Source organism: Panicum hallii, chromosome 7 (assembly GCF_002211085.1).
Source record: "Panicum hallii strain FIL2 chromosome 7, PHallii_v3.1, whole genome shotgun sequence".
NCBI classification, from domain to species: domain Eukaryota; kingdom Viridiplantae; phylum Streptophyta; class Magnoliopsida; order Poales; family Poaceae; genus Panicum; species Panicum hallii.
Window position 1 is genome coordinate 16765328 of NC_038048.1, and position 25426 is coordinate 16790753.

The window sequence follows — 25426 nt, forward strand, 5'->3', positions numbered from 1 at the left end:
TTATCAGGTTCCATAACACAGACGGGTATCATCTCAATATGATACCTCATAAAAATCCCGTCTGTCATCCTTATAGTGATAACAGGAATGTAAACATCACAATTCCTATATCGCGCGAGTGACAGGAAATCACTCGACTTCTACCGGTCCTATCAGCATAGCAGCTAGTCGGACTCAAGTTCTAGTGTTCAATACATCGGTTCCTGGAATTATGCAACTAAGGTTTCCAAACAATTCCTAAGAACTTAATGCATACAGATATATATAAATAGTATAGTTTGCAGTGTAAATAAAGTAGGGGTTATGTCCGGGGCTTGCCTTCGCTGGTGGGGCTGGGGTTAGTCAAATTAATATCTTCCGAACCTTGGTTCGGGGCTTCAGAGAATTCCGCGACGAAACTTCCGGGGTCTTCAGAACAAACTCCTTCTGGTTCCGGAATCAGCTGATAATCCCCGTTAGCGAGAGTGGTCGAGTCTATATGAGATGCAAAGTTACAAATTATGGAACGCATATACTTTTTATGGTAATTCACAATAAAGTTGCAATCCAAACAAAATAACATTACATTTCGACAAATAACCTAACTACCCTGCACTGGGCAGTCATTTATCGAGTATTAATTATTTTATTTAAACCCATTAAATAATGGGGTTGATTACACTAATTATCTAACTAGTGGCATAGGGTAACAGGTTGGGTGTGTTGCTAATAATTATATTAATTAGCTTTACTTATTTATTATATTATTTATTTATATGAACTTTATGTTACTATTATATTATGTCTAATTTATTTGATACTTAATCCTTGATTGGAAATCTCATAACAGATTATACTATTAAAGAATAGTACCCTAAAATATTTTCATGATTTTTGGAATATTTAAAATCTATAAAAATTAATTATATAAGATGAACTATACATTATTTCTAATTAAACTTGTACACCAAGAAAATAGTACTGAAATACTAGGATCATTATTTTTCTTAAATTCTACATGTTAAAAGAAAATTAACACAACTGGTTTCATAATTTTGTCATTTTTCTATTAATTATTATGCATTTCCTAATCCCACAAGTAACTAAACTTGACATTTAAATTAGATCATCAAACATCCAGAAACTGAAGTTTATCCTTTAAGTAAAGTTGTAGATCTTTAACTAAGGATTCCAAAAAAATTTAGTTTGCATTTTTATGATTTTTCCTCGAATAGATACAGAATTTCTAAGTTGACAGCATTATTTACACAAGGGGGTCCTTCGGGCACTATTCAGCTGAGTCTATAGCCTTACAGAAAACCCCCTGGGTTTTCAAGTCTTCTAACCCGGGGTCCTTAGGCTGGGGACCGAACCAGAGCAAAGAAAGGGTGGCCGTGTTCCGGCGACGGCGGTCACCGGCGGCGAGGTCCAAGGGCAGGGAAGGACTCAGGGGCTTACGGTGGTCCTGTTGCGCCACTTGTCGAGGGCCGGCGATCGTCGGAGAGGCAAAGCAAGGCACTAGAGATGCTACGAAGTGGCCGTAGAGCTCCGGGGTGGTGATGTGGTGCTGGCTAAGGGGTCACGGGGGTGTGGGGAGGCTCGAGTCGCACTGCCCACGGTGAGACCGAAGGCGACGGCCGGGGAGAAACGGCGCGGCGGCGCTCCGGTGTTCGAGCGGGAAAAAAGGAATGGCTGGGGAGCTGCGCGGGGATGATGTGTAGCTGAAATTGGGGTCAGTGCAGGCGGAGCAGCGGTGGAGAGGTGGGACGACGGTGAGCTTGAGCTCGCCGGCGTTCGGGTGGAAATGGCGGCAGCGTTCCGAGGCGTGGGAATGGAGAAAGAAGGAAATGACGCGACCATTAGCTTCGCGGGGTAGTAGTACTGCTCAAGCGCGTGCAAACGTGCGGACCGGACGCTCGGTTTGGAGCTTGCCACGGCGACAGCTCGGTGGCGGCCGAGCGGCAGTGGCGCGCGTGTGGCAAGCATAGGAGACGCCAGGGAAGGAGAGGAGCAGAGGTGGGAGAGGCGGGGGCGACGCGTGGGCATGTGCAGAAGCTGGAGGTGGAGCTCGGGGTGCGGCATCGGCGGCGAGTTGCAGCGGCAGGAGCAGAGCAGAGGGGAAGCGGTGGTGCCAGAGGAAGACGAAGCAGGGAGGTGTCAGGGGAACTTGTTTGCAATTCCCAAAAAGTTCAGGGACCTCTCTGTAATCTAAAATTTCTCACTGCTACAAAGGTCAAATGAGAAAATGCTCAACATGAAAGTTGTAGAGTTTTTCAAACTCTACAACATTGTTTTAGGGCTTAGGTTCAGAAACTCAAAGTTTACAACTTTTTAAATTGCATTTTGAAACAAGGATGGAATTTAAATTAACTTTGTCTTTTCCCTCCTAAATTTGATCAAATTTTGGACATGTTTACAATTTTTCTGGTTTGTCATGATTACTTGTAGTTTTACACATTAACCCTTAAGTAAATCTAAATTTTACTTTTACACTTCAATCTTTTCACATGTAAACCCTTATATCTTTGTGTTAATTACACATAGGTCCTTAATTTCATACAAAGTCTATTTCTCTTAGGTTTTAACCTAATATTTGTACTTTTCTTCTCTATGGTCATTTGAATTTGACATTTAATAACATTTTTACAAAATTGCACATAGGGACTTATAAAATTCATAATTTACAAATATATCCCGAGTTCTTTGTACAACTCATATATACCATAGCATACATACAATTCACTAATACCTTGTACCTATATTTCTAATTACCTGAATGTTACAGCCAAGGACTTGATTGCAAATTTCAAAAACTTTAAGGGCCAAAAAGTAAAGCTAAATTTCCCACTGTTACAGGGTTCTAATGGAAAAATGGCCAAAATAGAAAATGTGTAACTTTTCAAGCTCTACAACATTGCTTTAGGGTTTGAATTCAAAAACTCAAAGTATACATATTTATTTTGATAACTTGGACTAAATTTGAACTTTATAAAAGTTTTGTCCTTCCCAAAGTAAAACTCACATACTTTTAGACTTACATGCAAGTTTTCAAAACTGTCATGATGACTAACATTTTTACATATAAACCCCTAGTAAACTTTAAAAGTTACTTTTGCAACTCATACATCTTGCACAAAAGGACTCATATTTTTATAAAATTACACATAAGGTCTTATTTCTACAATTACATCCAACCTTATACATTTCAACACATGCATTACATTTCATAACCTATTATGGTACAATTTGACACCTAGGGTGTCACAGCCTCCCCCTAAAAGGAATCTCGTCCCGAGATTCGATTTCAGAAAGAATCAGACGATTAGGTTTGGGGATTGGCTTGAAGGAAGTTTGGGAAATTTTGTTGAAGATAAGATTCTGTTTCCCAAATTGCTTCTTCTTTGGTGTGGTGATCCCACAAAATCTTGTACATCTTAATCGTCTTTCTCCTGGTGGCTCTTTCCTTAGTATCCAAAATTTGAATAGGTTGCTCGATGTAAGACAGATCAGGCTCAATCTCAATGGCGGTGGTTTCAATGATCTCCATAGGTACTTTAATACATTTCTTGAGTTGAGGGACATGGAAGACATCGTGAATGGCAGCCAATTGAGATGGGAGGCGAATTTTGTAAGCCACGGGGCCACAGACCTTAAGAATCTCAAAGGGTCCAACATACCGTGGTGCTAATTTCCCTTTTATGCCGAAACGCTGAACACCCTTGGTAGGAGATACTCGGAGATAGACAAAATCTCCTGTTTGGAATTGCAGAGGCTTCCTTCTTTTATCTGCATAGCTTTTCTGTCTGGACTGAGCTATTTTAAGGTTGGCTTGAATAATCTTGACTTTATCTTCGGCTTCGACAACTAGATCTGGTCCAAAGATTTTGCGTTCACCGGTCTCGGACCAACTCAAAGGAGTTCGACATCTGCGACCATATAACGCTTCAAAAGGAGCTATCTGAAGGCTAGATTGATAACTGTTGTTATAAGAGAATTCAGCCAGAGCAAGATATTTGTCCCAGCTTGTACCATAATGAATAATACAAGCTCGGAGCATGTCTTCAAGAATTTGGTTGACTCGCTCAGTCTATCCATCAGTCTGGGGATGATATGCAGAGCTTCGAATCAGTTTGGATCCAAGAGCAGACTGTAGTTGTTCCCAGAAGCGTGCAATGAATTGTGCCCCCCGATCAAAAGTAATAGTCTTGGCGGAATAAGTAGTATGTACGGGAATAAAGTGAGCCATTTTTGTGAGTCTATCAATGATTACCCATATGGAGTCATGTTTTTGGGAGGTGTTAGGAAGACCAACAATAAAATCCATACTAATGTCTTCCCATTTCCATGACGGAATGGGCAATGGTTGGAGTGTACCAGATGCCTTGAGATGACTGGCTTTAACTCTCTGGCACGTATCGCACTCGGATACATATTTAGCAATTTCTCTTTTCATTCAGGTCCACCAAAAATTCCGTCGTAGATCTTGATACATTTTGGTACTACCAGGATGAATAGAGAATTTAGATAGATGGGCTTCATCAAGGATTTGCTTATGAAGTGGATGGTCTTTAGGTACAACAATACGATTGTTGAACCATAGAACTCCTTGATGATCGGTGTGAAAACACTTATATTTGGCTTCTCCCAGAGATAACTTTGATTTGATAATTTTGATACCCTCATTATGTAGTTGAGACATGATGATTTTATCTCGAAGGGTAGACTCGATCGATAAAAGATTTAGACTACCTTGAGAAATGATTTCTAAATGGAGCTTCCTCATCTGATTGCAGAGAGTGTCACTGAAGGTTGCTATGGATAAACAGTGACAATGTGCCTTGCGGCTAAGGGCATCCGCAACCACATTGGCCTTGCCAGGATGGTAGTGTACCTCAAGATCGTAGTCTTTAATCAGTTCTAACCAATGCCTTTGCCTCATATTTAAGTCAGCTTGAGTGAAGATATACTTGAGGCTCTTATGGTCAGTATAGATGTTGCACTTAGCACCCATAAGATGATGTCTCCAGATCTTGAGAGCATGAATAACAGCTGCCAATTCAAGATCATGTGTTGGATAATTTCGTTCATGGTTCCGAAGTGCTCGGGATGCATAAGCAATGACTCGGTTGTTTTGCATAAGAACACAACCAAGGCCAGTTCCCGAAGCATCACAGTAGACATCAAAAGGCTGAGTATTATCTGGTTGAGCCAGCACTGGGGCGGTTGTTAGAAGTCTTCTCAAAGTGTGGAATGCTTTATCACACTTATCATCCTAGCAGAACTTAACCTCTTTCTTAAGCAGTTCAGTCATAGTTTTAGCTATCTTGGAGAAATCTGAAATGAATCGATGATAGTATCCCGCCAATCCGAGGAAACTCCATATTTGATGGACCGAAGTTGGAGGCTTCCAATCCATAACTTCCTGGACTTTGGTTGGGTCAACCGATATGCCTTCACTAGAGATGGTGTGTCCGAAAAATTTCACACTACCCAGCCAAAATTCACATTTTGAGAATTTGGCATAGAGGCGATGATCATGTAGTCGTTGAAGAATGATGCGTATGTGATCAGCATGGTCTTCGTTAGTCTTGGAATATATCAGAATATCATCGATGAAGACCACGACAAATTTGTCAAGTTCTGGCATAAAGACTGAATTCATGAGATACATGAAATACGCCGGTGCATTGGTAAGCCCAAATGACATAACCAGATATTCATAAAGTCCATATCTAGTTGAGAAGGCCGTTTTTGGAATGTCACAAGGCCTAATCTTGATCTGATGATAACCAGAGCGTAAGTCAATCTTAGAGAAGACCTTAGCTCCAGCTAATTGATCGAACAAAATATCAATGCGGGGAAGTGGGTACTTATTTTTGATAGTGACCGCATTGAGTGGACGATAATCAACACATAGTCTTAGGCTATTGTCCTTCTTTTTGACGAAAAGAGCGGGACAACCCCAAGGTGACGCACTTGGGCGTATAAAACCTTTATCAAGAAGATCTTGAAGTTGAATTTTCAATTCAGCCAATTCATTTGGAGACATGCGATACGGCCTCTTCGAAATAGGAGCGGTGCCAGGTTGAAGTTCAATAATGAACTCGATGTCTCTGTCTGGTGGCATCCTAGGCAAGTCATCTACAAAGACATCGGGATATTCACAGACTATTGGGATATCTTTTACTTTGACGTCTGTGATGGCATAAGTGCAAGGGTGCAAATACTCTTGCTGAGGCAGACAAGGGATAATAGCTTCTTGATGTGGTGAGTTAATCTCAATAACTCGGGATGAGATGTCTAACAGTACTCCATGTTCTGTCATCCAATTTGTCCTGAGTATAACATCAATACCGTCTAGATTTAGCAGTACTAAATCAGTCTTGATTAGTTTACTACCTAACTGAATTGGCACACTTTTAACCATTTGGTTAGAAGTAATCTTTCCTCCAGGGGTAGAAATCATATATGACCCTTTAGTAGAACAAAGATCAAGTCCTATTCGGGTACCACAGTTGTTACTGATGAAACTATGAGTTGCTCCAGAATCGAATAATGTAACAACTGGGTTATGGTGTATAAAGAATGTACCCGACATAATAGGAGCTCCATCCGGAAGTTCTGCAAGGGTAGTGAAGTTAACTTGTCCCTGCCGGACTTGCATCATTGGCCTCTTACCCTTGTTCTAGTCATTCTGACTAGTACTCTGCCCTTGATTAGGCTTCTTGGGCTGCGGACAATCTTTGATGAAGTGATCCCCACTTTCGTAATTGAAACCGTGATAGGTGTTGCTTCTCTGCTGGATTTGTTGAACATTTGGCCGTGGGCCAAATTGTTGTGGTTGTTGCAGAGGTACAGGAGGTTGATACTCTTCTTGTTGTTGAGACGGCTTGGAAACCAGTCTGCCGATCAGGGTATTTTGCTATGGCGCTCTTGGCGATACATTCGGAACCAACTGATACTGCGGGGGTTTAATGCTCGCAGGTCTAGTGGAGATCCTTCGCTTCTTTTTGGCACGGTGTGCCGTAATACAATCCTCCTGAGTTAAAGCCATGTTAACCAGCTCACTGAAGGTATTCACCTTGATAAGATTCAGATGTTCTTTGAGCTTAGTATTCAAACCTCGACGAAAACAATCTTGCTTCTTGGCATCATTATCAGCATGATAGCCCGCATACTGACACAGGTGATTAAAAGCCTGTGCATATTGCAGTACGGTGCGGGTGCCTTGAGTAAGTACCAAGAACTCATTCAGTTTTCGCTCCATCAGCCCTTCAGGTATATGATGTGCCCTGAAGGCATTACAGAATTCTTCCCAGAAGATAACATGGCCATCCGTTTGCATAGCACAATAATTATCCCACCAGATACGGGCAGCTCCGCGTAATTGTTGGGCAGCGAAATGAGCCTTGTTGGAGTCCGCACATGGAATCGTGAGAAGAGCAAACTTAGATTCAATGGTGCGGAACCAAGCATCAGCATCCAAGGGCTCCTCCGCTTTGCTGAACAGCGGAGGCTGAGTACTGAGGAAATCTTGATAGGTTGCTACCAGAGGTTCATCACAACCTCGTGACTGCTGGTGTTGTTGATTCTGCTGTGCTTGTACCAATAGGTTGAGAAGTTCAATTTGCCGAGCCATAACCTCAGCTAGATGTGAAAGTGATAGGGATGGTTGTTGGGAATTGCTGGATTGATCTGCCCGGAAACCTTCCGGGGTTCCATGTGTGGCTCCAACCATCTGAAACAAAAATTCAGATGATAAAATTTATTTACCCTGCTGAAGACTTACAAGGTAAATAGGACAAGACAACCGGTTCTGATACAGCAAAGGTTGGAAATCAGAAAGATACTTAAGATACTTGACCAACACTACCACAAGAATCCCGTTAACCACACCAGAGATTAACAACCTACCACATATCCTTAAAAGAACCAAAACACACATTGTATTTGATGATGAGTTTTACATGCACGTTCTACTCGTCCTCACAATCCAAAATAACTGCCAAATATCTTTGGACTTACGTGGTTAACTTCGGTGGCATTATACATACGTCTCTCACTATTAACTAGTCGATAAACCCTATCCGTCCTAGTTTCGTAATCATGGTTAGTGTACCTGCAGAAAACCACAATACATATATCCAATGAACCTTTCATGCCAGCATGTCATGAAAGCGTTCCCATTCATTACTGTTCACTATAGAAACAGCATCTGTACAATTACCGCCGTATAGACAACGTTAGCATACGTTATCGAAATAACGTATTCACGGGGGTACCGCAAAATGCGGGGGTATGAACAGCGATCGCCATACCCTGCGCTGAACCATATACTCCCAATGTAGTCAACCTAAGTTGGTACATTGGCAGCATCTCAAGTAGGCCACTGCTTGAGAAACAGCATTCGGTTCGCATCACCGATGGGAAGGCCAAGCTCTCTCAGTTGGCTGAGGATCCTTACCTCCTTACCTCACCATCGAAGATGTCGTTACAAAAAGTAAAGTTGGGTTGTACATGAATTTAAGTTTTAACAGAAAAGTAATGCTGGTAGTTAGGGTTATATATATATAGCCACCTCTATTTCCCTCATAAACATTACCCTAGGGCTTTACGTACTAAGCACGATCCTTAAGGAAACCAACGTAGTTTTGCCAAACATTTTGGTGGTCAAACTTTTATACTGAAAGCATTTTTAAGGTAAAATATATCTCTAGGGTAACCTTATAGCTCTGATACCAGCTGTGGCAGAACCAACCTGAATTATACCGGCTCAAGTACGCGAGTCCACTTCAGAGGGCTCCATCGTGCTTCAAACGGTATAATCCCTTGGCCTGTCGGGTAACGTCCCGATAAACCACCAATACATAGGATCAAATAAGGTTACCTCGCACGAAGGTGAGTCCAGAGATACAATCACCATCACATTTTTTTTACATCACAGGGATTTATATTACAAGAGTTTTCAAAAGCAGTACATTACAAATTGCTAAAGCTATGGTTTCTGGCAGCGGAAAACATACGCGATGATTACAACACGTCATCAAGACGGATGTCGGGCTAAGCCCGGGCACGACATCATTCGATATCACTGGTGATGGCCGTGGACGGCTCCTATTCCACGGACCAACCTCCTAAAACAGCACAGGGTCAAGGCAAGGGAAGGGTAGGGTCTTCAAGACATTACCTGCAAAACATATAACTAGCAAGGTTGAGTATACTAATACTCAGCAAGGCTTACCCGGGATTGGGTATACTTTAGCCCATAACTAGACTTATGAAGGTTTGTAATAGTTCTAGGTTTAGTTTCAGCTGAAAAAGCATCTAAGAGTAGATCATTATTTTCAACTTTTAGCTTTCAAATTCTATGTGATTATCCATTCTAGATAAGCACTTATAACTAAGCAAGCAAGGTAGAGCTCTTTATCTCAACCATCAGTATTACTCATCATATAGTTGCTATTGTTACTCTATGTGATAAAGGGATTAAGTAGTCTCAATCATCGTGAGAGGCGGATGATTCTGAATCGCATTTAACCTTGCGAGGTAAACCTAACTCACACGCTTGGAACACCAAAGGGTCGTTCCGAAGCAACCGTTTGCCTTTCATTCCGACTCGTGGATCAGATCCACCACAAGCAACTGCAGGAACATACGCACTTCCAAAGTGCAGGACATACGTCTGTAGCGCGACTACAAAACCCGTATTCCTGGTTGCCCTTGCAACACGTATTTCCTCAGTCGAATCAAGTAACCAGAAGAACCAAATACATGTGGTGGGAGGTATGTCCACTCCTCGGGCCGATTGGTTACTAGGCTTACCGCTTACCATATTTTGCGGCATGTGGTTAGTACTTTCAAACGCTTAACCCCGATCGGCACACACTGCGACCTTATCAAAATTTAACAACACAGACGGGGTATCACCTCAACCATGATACCTCACAAAACTCCCGTCTGTCATCCTTATAGTGATAACCGGAATGTAAACATTACATTTCCTATATCGCGCGAGTGACAGGGAATCACCCGACTTCTACCGGTTCTATTAGCAGAGCATCTAATCGATATGACCTTAGGTGCAATACATTGGTTCCTAGGATCCATGCATCTAGGGTTTCAAGCAATTCCTAAGAACTTAATATATAGAATTACGTAAATAGATATAGATTGCAGTATAATTAAAATAGTGGGTCATGTCCGGGGCTTGCCTTTACTGGTGGGGCTGGGGTTAGTCAAATTAATAACGTCCGAACTTTGGTTCGGGCCTTCAGAGAATTCCCTGACGAAGTTCGCAGGGTCTTCAGGACAACCTCCTTCTGGCTCCGGGATTAGCTGGTAATTTCTGTCGGCGAGAGTGGTCGAGTCTATATGATATGCAAGATGGAGTTTAATGGATGCACACACTTTCATCTCAATTCACGGTAAAGTTGCAATCCAAAAGGTTAACACTCAAGAACTCATGGTACAAAAAGGAACCTAAGCTTTGAATCATTTACATTCAACTTATGATTATAGCATTGATTTAATTGGAAACAGAAATTAAATATTTCAAGTTTAAATTAAATTCAAATTGAATGTGAACCCTGGATAATTAGGGTTATAAAGTTTTGAAAATTTAAACACAGATCAATTGCATATTTAAAGATGCTGACCAGGAGATCTAATTAGATAAGCTGTAAAGGGCATACCTAACTAATTCTACTATAAAACCAATTAAATTGATTAACTTAAAAGAATTTAAATTACAAAACAAGATTAAGTTTGAAAATTCCACATCAGTGCATACTTATCTATAGAGATTGCATACCAAAAATCATGATCAACAAAGTTAACATGCAGGAACTATGAATATTACACTCTCTTATATTAGATCTAACATAGATTCCAAAAATATTTAGTTTCATATCAAACTTACTTAATATAAGTTGTAGGGTTCAAAATCTAGTTTCCAACAAAACTAGTTTTGCAATTTTTGGAATTTCCTACAATTTTCTATTGAATTTACAAGTCAGCAATACCACTCACATGAAATAACAAGCATTCATTTAATTCTATTTTAAACACAGCACAAATCATATACTTTCATAACATGGTCACAAAACAAGAGTGATAGAGTTTGAAATAAGGATTCAGGTCCAACTAGTTTTACATTTTTTTGAATTTTCTCTGATTTCCTAGGAATTTTCAAAGTTCAGCACATTGGAAAGGAGAAAGAATCAAAATCTTTCATATAGGCCCTCAGAAAAAGTTGGAGCTTCACAACTATGCCCTTCTGCCATGGCCGGCCGGGGCAAGCTCGGTCTTGGCTCAAATCCGGCGAGGGAAGGGCTCGGATGGCAAAGGGAAGGGGGTGGGGAGTGAGAGGGCACCGAGATGCACTCGTTTGAAGCCTTGGTCGGGCCTGGGGAGGTCGGGAAGGGGTCGCCGGCGTGAAGCCGGAGGGCGGCGGCGGGGTGGTACTGGGAGAAGAGCTCCAGCGAGAGAGAGAGGCGCAAGAGGGTGGGGACTAGCTTCAACAGGTCCTAGGGCAGCTATATATAGGGAGGAGGAGGTAAGGGAGGGGCGTAAGGCCGAGGACCACGGCGGCGTGGAGGGGTTGGCCGCGCAAATGGCTCGGGCGGCGGAGGCAGGCGCGTGGTGGCGCGAGGAGAGGCCACGGGGGCGGGCTAGGGCGGAGAGCAGGGCTAGGGCGGCGCCTGGGAGTGGGGGGGCAAGGGGGGCTGCACTGCAGTGGTCGGAAACCGAGGAACGGCGGCGGCGGCGCAAGAACAGAGGAGCAGAAGGACTGCCAGAGGAAGAAGAAGGGTGGAGGGGCGCCAAGGACTTGATTGCAAATTACAAAAACTTTAAGGGCCTGAAAGTAAAGCTAAATTTCTCACTGTTACAGGGTTCTAATGGAAAAATGGCCAAAATAGAAAATGTGTAACTTTTCAAGCTCTACAACATTGCTTTAGGGTTTGAATTCAAAAACTCAAAGTATACATATTTATTTTGATAACTTGGACTAAATTTGAACTTTATAAAAGTTTTGTCCTTCCCAAAGTAAAACTCACATACTTTTAGACTTGCATGCAAGTTTTCAAAACTGTCATGATGACTAACATTTTTACATATAAACCCCTAGTAAACTTTAAAAGTTACTTTTGCAACTCATACATCTTGCACAAAAGGACTCATATTTTTATAAAATTACACATAAGGTCTTATTTCTACAATTACATCCAACCTTATACATTTCAACACATGCATTACATTTCATAACCTATTATGGTACAATTTGACACCTAGGGTGACACATTAGTGATGGCCGTAATCTTCACAGGATTGGCTTCAATTCCCCAGTTCTGATGATGAACCCGAGCAATTTCCCTGATGGTACTCTGAAAACGCATTTAGTTGGGTTGAGCTTCCACCAAAACCTGCGTAGGCTGCTGAACGTCTCTTCCAAGTCTGCAATCAGGTCATCGGGATTCCTGGTCTTGATGAACACATCATCCATGTAGGCTTCAACATTCTGATGCAGCTGATTAGCAAAACACATCTGAATCATGCGCTGATAGGTTGCTCCTGCATTTTTCAACCCGAAAGACATAGTTTTGTAAGCGTATGTCCTGAACGGGGTAATGAATGTGGTTTTGATTTGATCTTCCTCCTCGAGCGCAATCTGGTGATATCCTTAATAACCATCAAGGAAGCAAAGGAGTACATGACCCGCCGTCGAGTCGAGAACTTGATCAATGCGCGGTAGCCTGAAGTGATCCTTTGGGCAATGCTTGTTGAGATCGGTGTAATCAATGCACATTCTCCATTCATGATTCTTTTTCTTTACAAGGATGGGATTAGCTACCCACTCTGGATGGATTACTTCTTTAATGAAGCCAGCCACGAGGAGTTTAGCTATTTCCTGTTTAATTGCCTCACGCTTGTCATGAGCAAACCTTCGAAGGCTTTGCTTTTTGGGCACAGCCTGTGGGTGTACATTCAGACTATGCTCGATAAGTTCCCTGGACACACCTGGCATATCCGCTGGTTTCCACGTGAATATGTCTTGGTTAGCCCGAAGGAAACTGACAAGCGCGAGTTCCTATTTCTCATCTAAGCCTGCACCGATGACGGCGGTCTTGGATGAGTCACCCTCCTGGAGCTGGATCGTCTTGAGGGCCACATCATCCATCGACTGGATGCTCGACTTGCTGGCCTTTCTCGAAGGAATTTCCAACCCGGACTGAGAGAGCTGCTGGGCGGCCGCGAGTACTTCTCCCGAAGCATCTGACACACGAGTAGTCGAAGCGTACTGGATCACCTCCTGATTGCAGTCATACGACTTCTTCAAGTTACCCCGGAGAGTGAGTACTCCACTGAGTCCTGGCATCTTGAGAAGCAGATAAACATAATGCGGCACTGCCATGAATTTGGCGAGTGCCGGACGTCCCAGTATGGCATGATAAGAAGATTTGAAGTTAGCAACTTTGAATTTAATGAACTTGGTGCGGTAATTCTCCCTCGTTCCAAAGGTGACTAGAAGAACCACCGTGCCAAGTGGGTGCGCCGCATTACCTGGGACAATGCCGTAGAAAGGAGACTTGCTCGAAACCAGCATGTCCGTGAAGTCCAGACCCATCTTTCTCAAAGTGCTGGCGAAGATGACGTTGAGACCACTCCTGCCGTCGATGAGCACTTTGGTGAGCCTGACTTCTGCAACCACCGGATCCAGGACCAGGGAGAACTTACCGGGCTCCGAGAAACTTGTCCACTAATCATAGCATGAGAACGAGATGGGGACCTCCGACCAACGGAGTGGTCGTGGGGCCGCCGGCTCGACGGACATGATCTACTAGAGAAACAGTTTCTGTTCCCGCCTGGAACCGAAGTCTCCATCTGCCCCGAAGATGATGTTGACGGTCTTTGAGGCATCCTGGAACTTCGCGTTGTGCGATTTGTCCCCTTGGTCATCCTCTTTGGGTTCTTGGCCTACTGGCTTGTTCTTCTTGCCGCCACCGGGATTGCTAAATTTTCTCCGGAGGTGGTAACAATCAATTACCGCATGATTGGCACCTGGATGCCATGGGCATTTCTTCTGCAGGAGTTTCTCAAACTCTTCCTACATTGTTGTCTTCTTGCCTCGTGAAGGATGATCCACAGCCACAATGAGATCATCTGGCTTGCGCTTTCGGGATGGACCCAACTAGTCTCACTGGCTCTTGTCATTGCGATTGTCATTTGGACGCCTCAGGTTGCTACCATTGCGCCTTGGAAACCGCTCCCGCATCTTTTCCTCCTGCTCGGACCAGTCGTGCATCATGTCACGAAGCCCCGCAACAGTTTTCGGTCTGTTCCACCCAAAGTCTTTGTAGATGCCTGGGTTAGTGATGCCGTTGTAGAAGCAGTCGATGATGTCTTCCTCTGAGATATTCGCAATGGTAGTGCGGACGTCGAAGAAACAGCGTGTATAGGACCGTAGGAACTCATTACGTTCCTGTTTACATTGAGCAAGTTCGTGATAAGTACCTGCACGAGTGATCGCCCCTAGAAGTTGTCAATGAAGACCTTCTTGAGCCGCTCCCAGGAGTCGATCGAGTTGTTGCTAAGGCTCTCCAACCACGTGAGCGGCGCAGGGTCCAAAGCCATCAGGAAGTAGATGACCTTGGTGATGTTTGATCCCCCTACAACTTCAATGGCGGTGGAGTAGCAACGTAGCCATTGCTGAGGAGCTTGCTTGCCATCATACTTGGTGATGCCGATCGGCTTGAAACCCTCAGGGTACTTGTAACTGCTAAACCATGCGGAGAAAGCTGGAAAACGGTCGCTGCAGTCAGTACCTTCTGTCTCGACTACTTCACGCTCTCTGCGCCTGGAATCGATTACGGACCGCACATCGTGTCCTTCATTGATTCGCTAGTGCAGGTCTTCTGGAGGAGGCCGATGATTGGCCTATCACGGGTTACCCCGTGGAGGTGGCTGTTGCCTCCCGCCAGTGGCCTGGCTCCTGCGAGCATTGTTGTTGTTGTTGCTACGCTGAGGTCGAGGACGACCGCCTGCCGTTCGACTGTGAGCCTGGCTGCGGCTTTCGCCCACGTGCTCCTCCCTGACGGTGGACATCGGGTTTTGTTGATCAAGTTGAATCCAAGCCCTCTACGCATAACAAAGTGCTTGACGCAGGTTTGGATCATTACTGCGCTCGAGTATAGCAGTTACCCTGGCGATGTTGGCAACGGAGTCCTGAAGCCCCGCTCGCTTACGGCAGCGAATTCGGCGTTTAGCTCGCGATGCATAGATCGCATGCGCTCATTGACTCGCCTTCGCCGGGTTGCGCGAGCTCTGTTCCTGGCCCTTCGTGCCTCACGATCGGCGTCATTTTCATCGCCGGTGTTGGCTGTGGCCTCATCTTCAGATATCGCATCAAATTCGATGATGGGCAAGTCGCCATCAGCACCTGGCATGAGACGAGCTCATCAGAGCTCGCTTTGACTAGCTCAGTCAACTCCTCTTCCACGGTGGCTAATAGCCTGCCTTCCTGAAAAGGCAAGGGCTCAAGGTGTGCGACAAGTCAGTTTTTGGCCTCGAGTAGATCAGAGAGTTTTGTGCCCTTCCAATGCACGAAACACCCCTCTGGAGTGGAGGTGATCATCAAACCGTTGTTACCAAAATAACCTGCAGCCCCCCGACATGCGGTGCCTTTGGGCTTTCCGAGTTGGAGTAAAGAGTCCAAGTCCTTCTCCAATGTGGAGAGGGACTCGGAGTTGTTAGCCTCCTGAAGATTAGTGGCCAAATTGCGTAGACCGAGTCATGATCAGTTAAGCAAGTCCTTGAATTGGAATGAGTCCAACCCGAGCAAGGTTGTTGTAGCGTTGGATGGAGTCACGCCGAAAGCAGACTCCTCCTCGGTCCTCGTAGCAGAACCATGGATTGACAAGTCATCGAGATTATCCACGAACTCGTTGAGGTTGCTATGGAAACTCGCCACGGGAGTTTTTGGCTTCATGTCGATGAGAAATCAACGGAAACTACTCGCACCATCTGTGATGCAGACCCACGAGCCAAAAACAAACATCGTGCCCTAAGAGGGCACATCACTGGTGAACTTGAACGATGCCATCGATTTTGCCGGTGGGTCTTCGATGCGCACCCCTACCTGGCGCGCCAGCTGTCGGTGTTTTACCGGCTGCCCACCAAGGGGTATACCCGAGGTGGTAAGTTTAGGTTGGGAGACGCCAAGATCAGGAACTTGAAAGTGCAAGGAACACAAGGTTTAGACAGGTTCAGGCCGCGATGTGCGTAATACCCTACGTCCTGTATGGTGGTTTGTATTGCCTTGGGTGTTGATGTTATGTTTTGAAGGGGTCCCTGCCCACCCTTATATATCCGAGAGGATAGGGTTACATGAATCCTAGTCCAATACTAGCCAAGGAATAGTACTCGAGTACAACTCGAATAGTTTCCTTCTGTACCGACTAGTCCTACTTCGTATACGAGTAGAGTATAACACAGATAAGGTATAGGACAAGTCCTATCCCCTAATCCTGTATGAACTACGTTATGTACACAGACCCGTAGTCCCGGGTCTGACAGATTAGGCCCTGTAAACGGATTGAATGTTCTGACAGTGTCCTGGGTACTTTATAATAGCGTAAGAATGGATTATTCTGGGAATCGGCTTTTAGTTGGTTTTTAGGCCTCTGCTTAGGTTGTTGTTTTGTCACCTTCCGTATCTGTTAGGCTCGATTACGTGCAGGATGTTCTGATTTATGTTGTGAGAGCTTTAACCATTGTAGATTGGATTAACTCGATGCTTATGAAGCAAGATTCATATTGCCACTGGATATATTTGCTATATTTATAGATCCGATCCGGTACTGAACACAATCAGCTCTTTACAGTCGATACCAGGAATCATCCGATGAGCCGATCACGGCTCGGACTAATGTTTATACGTGTCTGTGTATGCAGGAAACTAAGGCATAACACCTTCCTGATCAGGTACAAGGTCAGGTGTCACGACTAGCAATCCGGAAGCCGGGACGTATGTCGGATCTCGGGCCGTTGATCGAGGGACCGAGGCCCACCAGCAGTCCCGGGAGCCTCCTGGCTCCTCGTCTTGCCTGTCGCTGCTCACCGGTGGGTTTCGATCGACAACACATTCTGGCACGCCTGGTGGGACAGTCTTCATCATCTTCATCAGCTACATCATCTTCATCAACTACATCATCTTCATCAACTCCATCGAAATCTATTGGCGAGATGACGAGGGATGAGCCAATCACCTACGAGGAATTGCCTGCTGAACACAAGCAGAAATATAATGAGATTAAAGCCCACTTCAAAGCCGATCTCATCGGCTCCTTCGAGAAGACCCGCCACCACAGCGTCAGGTGGAAAGGATTTTCACCCAAACGCGCCCTTGATGGGGTGGATCTGTCCACCCCGTCAGAAGATCATACCAGAGCTCTACATCAGGAAGTAAACTACGTGGTGGCCCATTCGCTACACCGACATTCCGAGAGCTTGGTTAATGCTTTCGAGCGTGTTGCACTGCGCGTGGTCCAGGAAATTATGAAGCATCAATACTCTCCGACAGGACCTACCTTGGGGAGTTACAAGGGAGAATTGCCATTCCAGGCCAGGCCACCACTGCCTTATGCACTTGCGGCTACAGAATCACATGGTTCTCCAGCCTATGTTGTCTACAAAGTGGGAGGTGATCCTGTAGATCACCAATTCTTCAGTGAGCCGCCCAAAGAGATCCTGCATGGATATATGTGTGCTTATATACTGGATGGCAGCAATCCGGTACACTCAGTGCAGAGGGCGGCTAGAGGAGTTCCTGGAACTGATGCAGACAAACAAGCGTGGCTAGCAACCTATGCCACCGGGCCGAGTCACGATAGTGCGCACTCGGCCCCAGGATCACAGACGGCGGAACAGATCAGTGCCATCCTAAGAGATCAGTTTGGCATTCTACCAAAGAGGAGGGCGATCGGCTATACTAAGCCGTATCCTAGTGATTATGACTTAATTCCCCTACCACCTAAGTATCGACTTCCTGAATTCACTAAATTCAGTGGAGCAGAAGGATCCAGCTCTATGGAGCATGTAAGCCGATACTTAGCGCAATTAGGGATGATCTCGGTGTCGGATCCCTTGCGAGTGAGGTTTTTCTCACAATCTCTCACAGGGCCAGCCTTCGGGTGGTATACGTCATTGGGCCCTGATTTGATTCACACCTGGAAGCAGCTGGAGGAGCAATTTCATATCTAGTATCACTCGGAAGCTACAGAAGCAGGAATTACTGACTTGGCACAAGTACGGTGGAAGCGTGGGGAGACCGTGGCGGAATATATTCGACGCTTCAGAGAGGTGAAGAACCGGTGTTACTCGACGCGAATTTCAGAGAAGGAGGCGGTCGAGTTGGCATCTTTGGGATTACTAAAGCCGATCAGGGATCTGGCTTTCTAGTTGGAGTTTACTTCTTTAGTGCATTTGGTGCAAAAGCTAACAATGCATGAGCGGTGCCACCCAGAGCTATGCCAAGATAAGTTCAAGCATCAAGTGACATTGATCGACATAGAGGAAGCTAAAGACTCTGGGGATGAGCAGGAAGTGGCAGTCGTAGAATGGACTCGGGGGGCAAACCCCGTATCCTGTAAGTGGGTGAAACAACAAGAGCCTTTGAAAGGTTTCGACTTCGACGTTAGCAAAGTTGAACAGATATTCGATCTGTTATTGAAAGAAAAATAGTTGAAGTTGCCCGAGGGTTATAAGCCTCCTACAGCACAGGAACTGAAGGGGAGATCGTATTGCAAGTGGCATGACTCTTTTACCCACAACACAAGAGATTGCAAGGAACTCTGTCGACAGATCCAATCGGCTATCGAGCAAGGCCGATTGATTTTAGGCCAAACCGCCATGAAAGTCGATACCCAGCCCTTCTCGAGTGTGAACATGGTGGAAGTTTATGACCGGTCTGCAAGGTGGCAATTGGATTTCGCGCTCAGCATCAACATGGTGGGGTTAGCGTCATGCCGCCAAACCAAGAATGAAGAGGTTGATCCTTGCGATCGGCCCCAAAAAGGAGAAAAGGGATATATCACAGAGGAGCAATGTGAGGCATGTCAGGAATCAGCAGCCGACTTCTTCTGATCTCCTCAGGAAGTATGAGTACCAGTACCAGCAGCGTCTCTGGCAAGAATCAGAGGAAGAGGACTATGAGCGCCGTACTGGAAAGCGTTTGAAGAAACATGAAGACGTGCGTGATCATTGGCATTGCCTGTTCTTCAGGTATTGTTGGGATTCTGGCATGAGTCAATTGCCTACTACTAGAGACTGCCCAGAATGCGGACCTGTGAAACCAGATGCAAAGGGGGTCTCAGTTTTCTGGCGTTTGGGACCTGTTCCAACTCAGCAGGAGCAGATTCAATCACCACAAAAGAGGGTGGACTTTGAAGAAGAAGAAGATAAGTATCATCATCCGCGATGGTGCCCTGATGGACTCAATCATTCTCAGAAATGCAGGGTTCAGCGATTGCGCAGCCTGGAAGAAGCTGAGGCTAGATATCTTGAGTCACTAAGGAAGGCACGCCCGGATTTGGTGGATAAGATCCACCATGTGCAGAAAAGGGAGTTGCGCCCTCCCAGGAAGGAGTGGCGGCCGAAGTCAACAAGAGCCGATGTGAGGATACAGATATGGTATTTGTGCTCCCTGCAGAGTTCCACGCTCGAGCCCATGAGGAGTTATCGGTAGCCCAGCTTGACTTGGGGCCACGGCCGGTAATATTTGAGAAACCACAAGCAAAGAACTACAAGCATTTGAAGGCCTTATATCTCAAAGGTTATATAAACGGCCAACCCGTCAACAAGATGTTGGTTGACACAGGAGCGGCAGTTAATATAATGCCGTACTCAATACTTCGCCGTTTGAGGTGGTCAACTGGGGATCTGATCAAAACCAACGTCACACTAAGTGACTTCAACGGACAGACATCAGAAACTCAAGGTGTTCTTAGTGTGGATCTGACCATTGGAAATAAGACTGTCCCAACTTTTTTCTTCATCATTAACAGCAAGAGCATATACAATGTCTTACTTGGCAGGGATTGGATCCATACCAACTGCTGCATCCCTTCCACAATACATCAGTGTCTAATTCAGTGGGATGGAGATGAGGTAGAGGTGGTTCACGCAGATGACTCGATTGAGATCTCACATGCTGCCATGAGCATTTGGGATGTGGAGGACCAGGAACTGATCTCAGGGATCAGTTTGGAAGGCTGCGATCGTATTGGAGCTGCAAAAAATAGGGTGAGGCTGGTCTTATCCACTGGCCTTACAGAGTAGATGAGTCACGGAGAACGAGATGCTCCAACGCACTTAATGAGGCCGATTCCCGCAATCGGCTTTGGCAGAACCGCCTGAATTACACCGGCTCAAATACGCAAGTTCTTTTCCAAGGGCTCCAACGTACTTCAAACGGTGTAATGCATTGGTCTGTCGGGTCTCCGCCCGATACAACCACAGTTCAACAGGATCGACGCAGGTTTACCTCGCACGAAGGCGAGTTTACAACCACAATACAACTCATTGCTTTTAATTTATAGATAAATAAACATTATTACAAGCCTTGTTCAACTGCAAATAAAATTTATACAAATGATGTTTAAACTGACAAGCTAGATAGCTCGTCCAACTCATAGCGGAAAGAAAACAAACACGCGACTACTCTCGTCACAAAGGTTGACACCATGCTCAGCCCAAGGCCTGATGTCACTCAGGAGGGTCACTGCTAGCCGGGGACGGATCCCATTCCACGGACCAGCCAAAAGGAATAGAAGTTGGCCATGCAGGGTTGTCCGTGGGGTTCTCCAAGGTTATACCTGCAAATGATACTAGCAAGACTGAGTATTCTAATACTCAGCAAGGCTTACCCGGGATTGGGTATACTTTAGCCCGTAACTAGACTCATGAAGGCATTGTAAAGGCTCTGGATTTATTTTCAGCTGAAAGGCAACAAAGAGTATGAACTAACTTTCATATTTTAGCTTCAAATTCTAGTTTTATTAACCATTCTAGGTAAGCACCTAATCTAGACAAGCAAAGGTAGCGATTATCATTCATCAAGATTATTACAACAATAGTTACACTTCTTACTCTATGTGGTAAAAGGGATAAGCAGTCTCAATCTTCGTGAGAAGCGGATGATTCTGAATCGAATTCAACCTTGCAAGGGTAAACCTCACTCACACGCTTGGAACATCCAAAGATCGTTCCGAAGCAACCGTTTGCCTTTCATTCCGACGCGTGGACAGGCCACCACAAGCGACTGTAGGACCGTACGCACACCCAATGTGTGCAGGACATACGTCTGTAGCGCGACTACAAAACCCGTATTCCTGTCTGCCATGCAGAACGTACTCCCACACGTCGGTGCATGTGAATATGAAATAAAGATCGAGTGGTGGGAGGTATGTCCACTTGCCAGGCCGATTGGTTACTAGGCTTACCGCTTACCATATTTCACGGCATGTGGCTAGTACTTTCAAATGCTTAGCCACCACTACCACACATATCGACCTTATCAACTTTTAATGAAACAGATAGGGTAAACTTCCAGGTCATGACACAGCACATGACCCTGTCCGTCATCCTTATAGTGGTTGTAGAATTGTAAACAAGCAACTCCTATATCGCGCGAGTGACAGGAAATCACCCGACTTCTGCCGGCCTTATTAGCGGAGCGTCTATCCGATAAGGACTCAGGAGCATTACATTGGATTCCTAGTATTCATGCATCTAGGGTTTCATTACAACTCCTAGACTTAATGCATAAGTATAGATGAATAGACATAGATTGCAGTGTAAATAAAGTAGTGGGATATGTCCGGGGCTTGCCTTCTTGAGTGGGGGTGGGGGCAGGAGTGTTAGACGCTTCCGAACTTTAGTTCGGGGCTTCAGTTAGTTCCTCGATGACTTGTGTTGAGTCTTCAGAAAACCCTTGGTCTTGTCCTAAGACCAATTCGTAATCTCTATCGTCGAGCGTTGTTGATTCTATATAAGATGCAATATTTTAAGTAAGATGAGATTTAAATTTAAGATCTTATATTACAAAAGTTGCAATTCACCATGTCAACACACAAGAGTTCATAAAATAAAAAGGGTTCAGGTTTGAATCACCATTTATAAAGGAGTCATGAGGATATTACTGAATCTAATGCAAACAGGAACCAGAACATTTGAATTTTGAAATTTGAATTCCAAATTTAAATTCAAAACTTTAAGTAAATGGGATTATAAAGTTTTGGAAATTTAATTATACACTAATTATTAACACATTAGAGTATGACATAAAGATCTTAACTAATTAAGTTTAAAGGTCATACTTAGCTAACATTTCAAATTTGAATTGTTCAAATCCAAAAGATCTTAAAATATAGGACAAAGCTAAGTTTGAAACTTTTACACCAGTTTCTACATAGCCTATAGAGGTCATATACCAAAAATCATAACAAACAAAACTAGCATGTAGAGATTATATCCAAAACATCACTTAATTTTATATCTAAATTAGGTTCAAAAGTATTTGGTTCCATACCAAACTTTATACACAAAAGTTGTAGGGTTTGAAATCTAGTTTCTAACAAAATTAGTTTTGCAATTTTTGGATTTTTATACGGTTTTCTATGAATTTTGCAAGGCAGCAACATGGTTCACATAAAATAACAAAACACCTAAAAGGGGGGTCTCGGCATATTTGCTCAGGGGTCCCCGGAAAGAGTTTTCTTTTCACAGATACGTCCCTGCCTGGCCTCGACATCACCGGGCTGCTCGGCCTCGGCGTGTTCTCGCCGGCAGGGAGGAACCGGTCGGGCAGGGCCTACGGGACCTAGGGGACACAGAGGAGGTGAAAGTGCACGACGGACGGCAGCAGAACAGGATCAACGACGGGAAGGTGCGGCGGCCGTGGCGGCGTGCTACCGTTCCTGGTGAAGGACCGGCGAACACAGGGAGCTAATGCGTGCACGAGCATCAGGGAGCAAAGGGGAATCGATCTCCATACTTGGATCGGTCAAAGAAGTGGCGGTGCGCGCTGTCGACGACGAGGCCGAGCTCGGGCGGTGCCGGTGAAGGGCGGCTCGGGGTGAGGCGATTCCGGCAAGGGGAATGGCCGGGGCTGGACTGGATCCGGCTGTGGAGCAAGGGGAGGAGGTGAGGAAGCACTGGGCTAGTGGAATTTGGGCAAGATGGATCAAGTACAGCGAAATCCGGCGAGGAACAAACGGCGGCGGCTCGGTGTTGGCTGTTGCAGGGGAGAAGAGAGGGGGAAAATGGGCTGGAGAGAGGGGTTTGGGGTCGGCTTTATAGCAGCACGCCGTATCCAGGAAGAGAGGGAGGTAGACGAAGGGGACTGAAACGCAATTCCAGAGAAAAGCAGGGACTCCACTGTAAAACATCTATAACTTTTAAACCAGTGCTCAAATGGAGATGGTCCCAAAAGCAAAAGTGCATAGTTTATCAAGCTCTACAACTTTGCTTTAAGGTTCATCTGCAGAAGAGCAACAATTTTGAAGTTAAAATAAAACTTAGTAACATTTTCAAACTTTATGTAAATCCTATAGATAACACTACACTACACATATATCCTAGGGTAGTTTTACATATATTTGCGATTTAAACGAAAATTTCCATCTTTTGCAAAACAACCCTCATGCTTTTGAATTTTTCCCTCCATATTTACCCATTTAGCACAAAAGGACCTTTAGTTAAATATAATTATATAAACAAACTCTTTTCCTTAGCATTGCACATTTTAAACACACCTTTTGCCACATTTTGCACATAACAACACTCTAAAACTCTAGGGTGTGACCATACTATTTACCTGGGTGTCACATCGGCCCTAAGGAATAAAGTGTAAACCTTTGATTTTGAGTGTTGAACATAGCAGTTGCAGGAAGGCCCGCTTTGTCAGCCAGCCATACTATTACCGTAATATTTCAAAAGGCAATGAAGGAATTAAAGCAGCCGATCTCGACGATCGGCCGAAATTCTTCTTATTACCTTCTTTGTCCATCTGCAGTGTTGATTTAATAGATGATGGGAAACTAGGATATGGGTTTACATCGGCTGACAAACTCGAAGAAATAGATATTGGTCCTAGGGATAAGCCACGACCAACATTTGTTAGCAAAAAGTTACGCTCATGTTTACGAGAGCTGATGATAGCTTTGCTAAAGGAATACGCAGATTGCTTCGCCTGGGATTACACGGAGATGCCTGGGTTGGACAGAAGCATAGTAGAGCATTGGCTCCCTCTCAAGAGCGGTTTTCGGCCGTTCCAGCAATGAGAACGACAGATGAAGGCTGAGGTCCTGATTGAAGTTAAAAAGGAAGTGGAGAAAATGATAGAAGTAGGATTTATTAGACCTTGCAGGTATACCGAGTGGATTTCGAGTGTTATACCTATGCAGAAGAAGGACGGCTAATGGCGAGTCTGCATGGACTTCAGAGACCTCAACAGGGCTACTCCAAAGGATGAATATCCGATGCCTATTGCAGAGATGTTGATTAACGCGGCTGCCGGTCATAACATCTTAAGTTTCATGGATGGCAACACCGGTTATAACCAAATCTTTATGGCTCTCGAGGATATAAACAAGACTGCATTCAGAGTACCTGGGGCAATGGATCTGTTTGAATATGTGGTCATGACTTTTGGGTTGAAGAATGCTAGCGCCACGTATCAACGTGCCATGAGCTATATTTTTCACGACTTGATCAGCAAGCTGGTGGAAATTTATATTGATGATGTCGTAGTGAAGTCTGCATCAGTTGAAGGGCACTTGGAGGACTTACGACAAGTTCTAGAATGAGCTAGAAGGTTCGGGCTTAGAATAAATCCGAAGAAGTGCGCTTTTGGCATCTTGGCCGGTCAGTTTTTGGGTTTTTTGGTCCATGAAAGGGGAATCAATATTGGCCTAAAAAGTCAGGAAGCCGTGCGCACTATGGTGCCACCTACTACGAAGAGGGAGCTCCAGCAGCTCATTGGTAAAATTAACTTTGTTAGGAGGTTTATTTCCAATCTTTCCAGGCGGATTGAACCTTTTATGGAGTTAGTGAAAATTAAAATCAATGAAGAGTTTTGCTGGGGGGCAGAGCAGCAACGGGCATTTGAAGAGATCAAGGAGTATCCTGTCAAAACCACCTGTGCTTGTCCCACCCCAACAAGATAGGCCATTTTACATGTACCTATCAGTAGGTGATACCTCCATCGCGTCGGTGGTGATACAAATACATGATAACAAAGAAAGGGTTGTATTTTACCTCAGCAGAATGATGCTAGACGCAGAGACAAGGTATCCTGATATCGAAAAGTTGTGCCTTTGTTTGTTCTTCACATGCACCAAGCTTCGTCATATCCTGCTATCAGCCGAGGTAATTATTATCTGCAAATCGG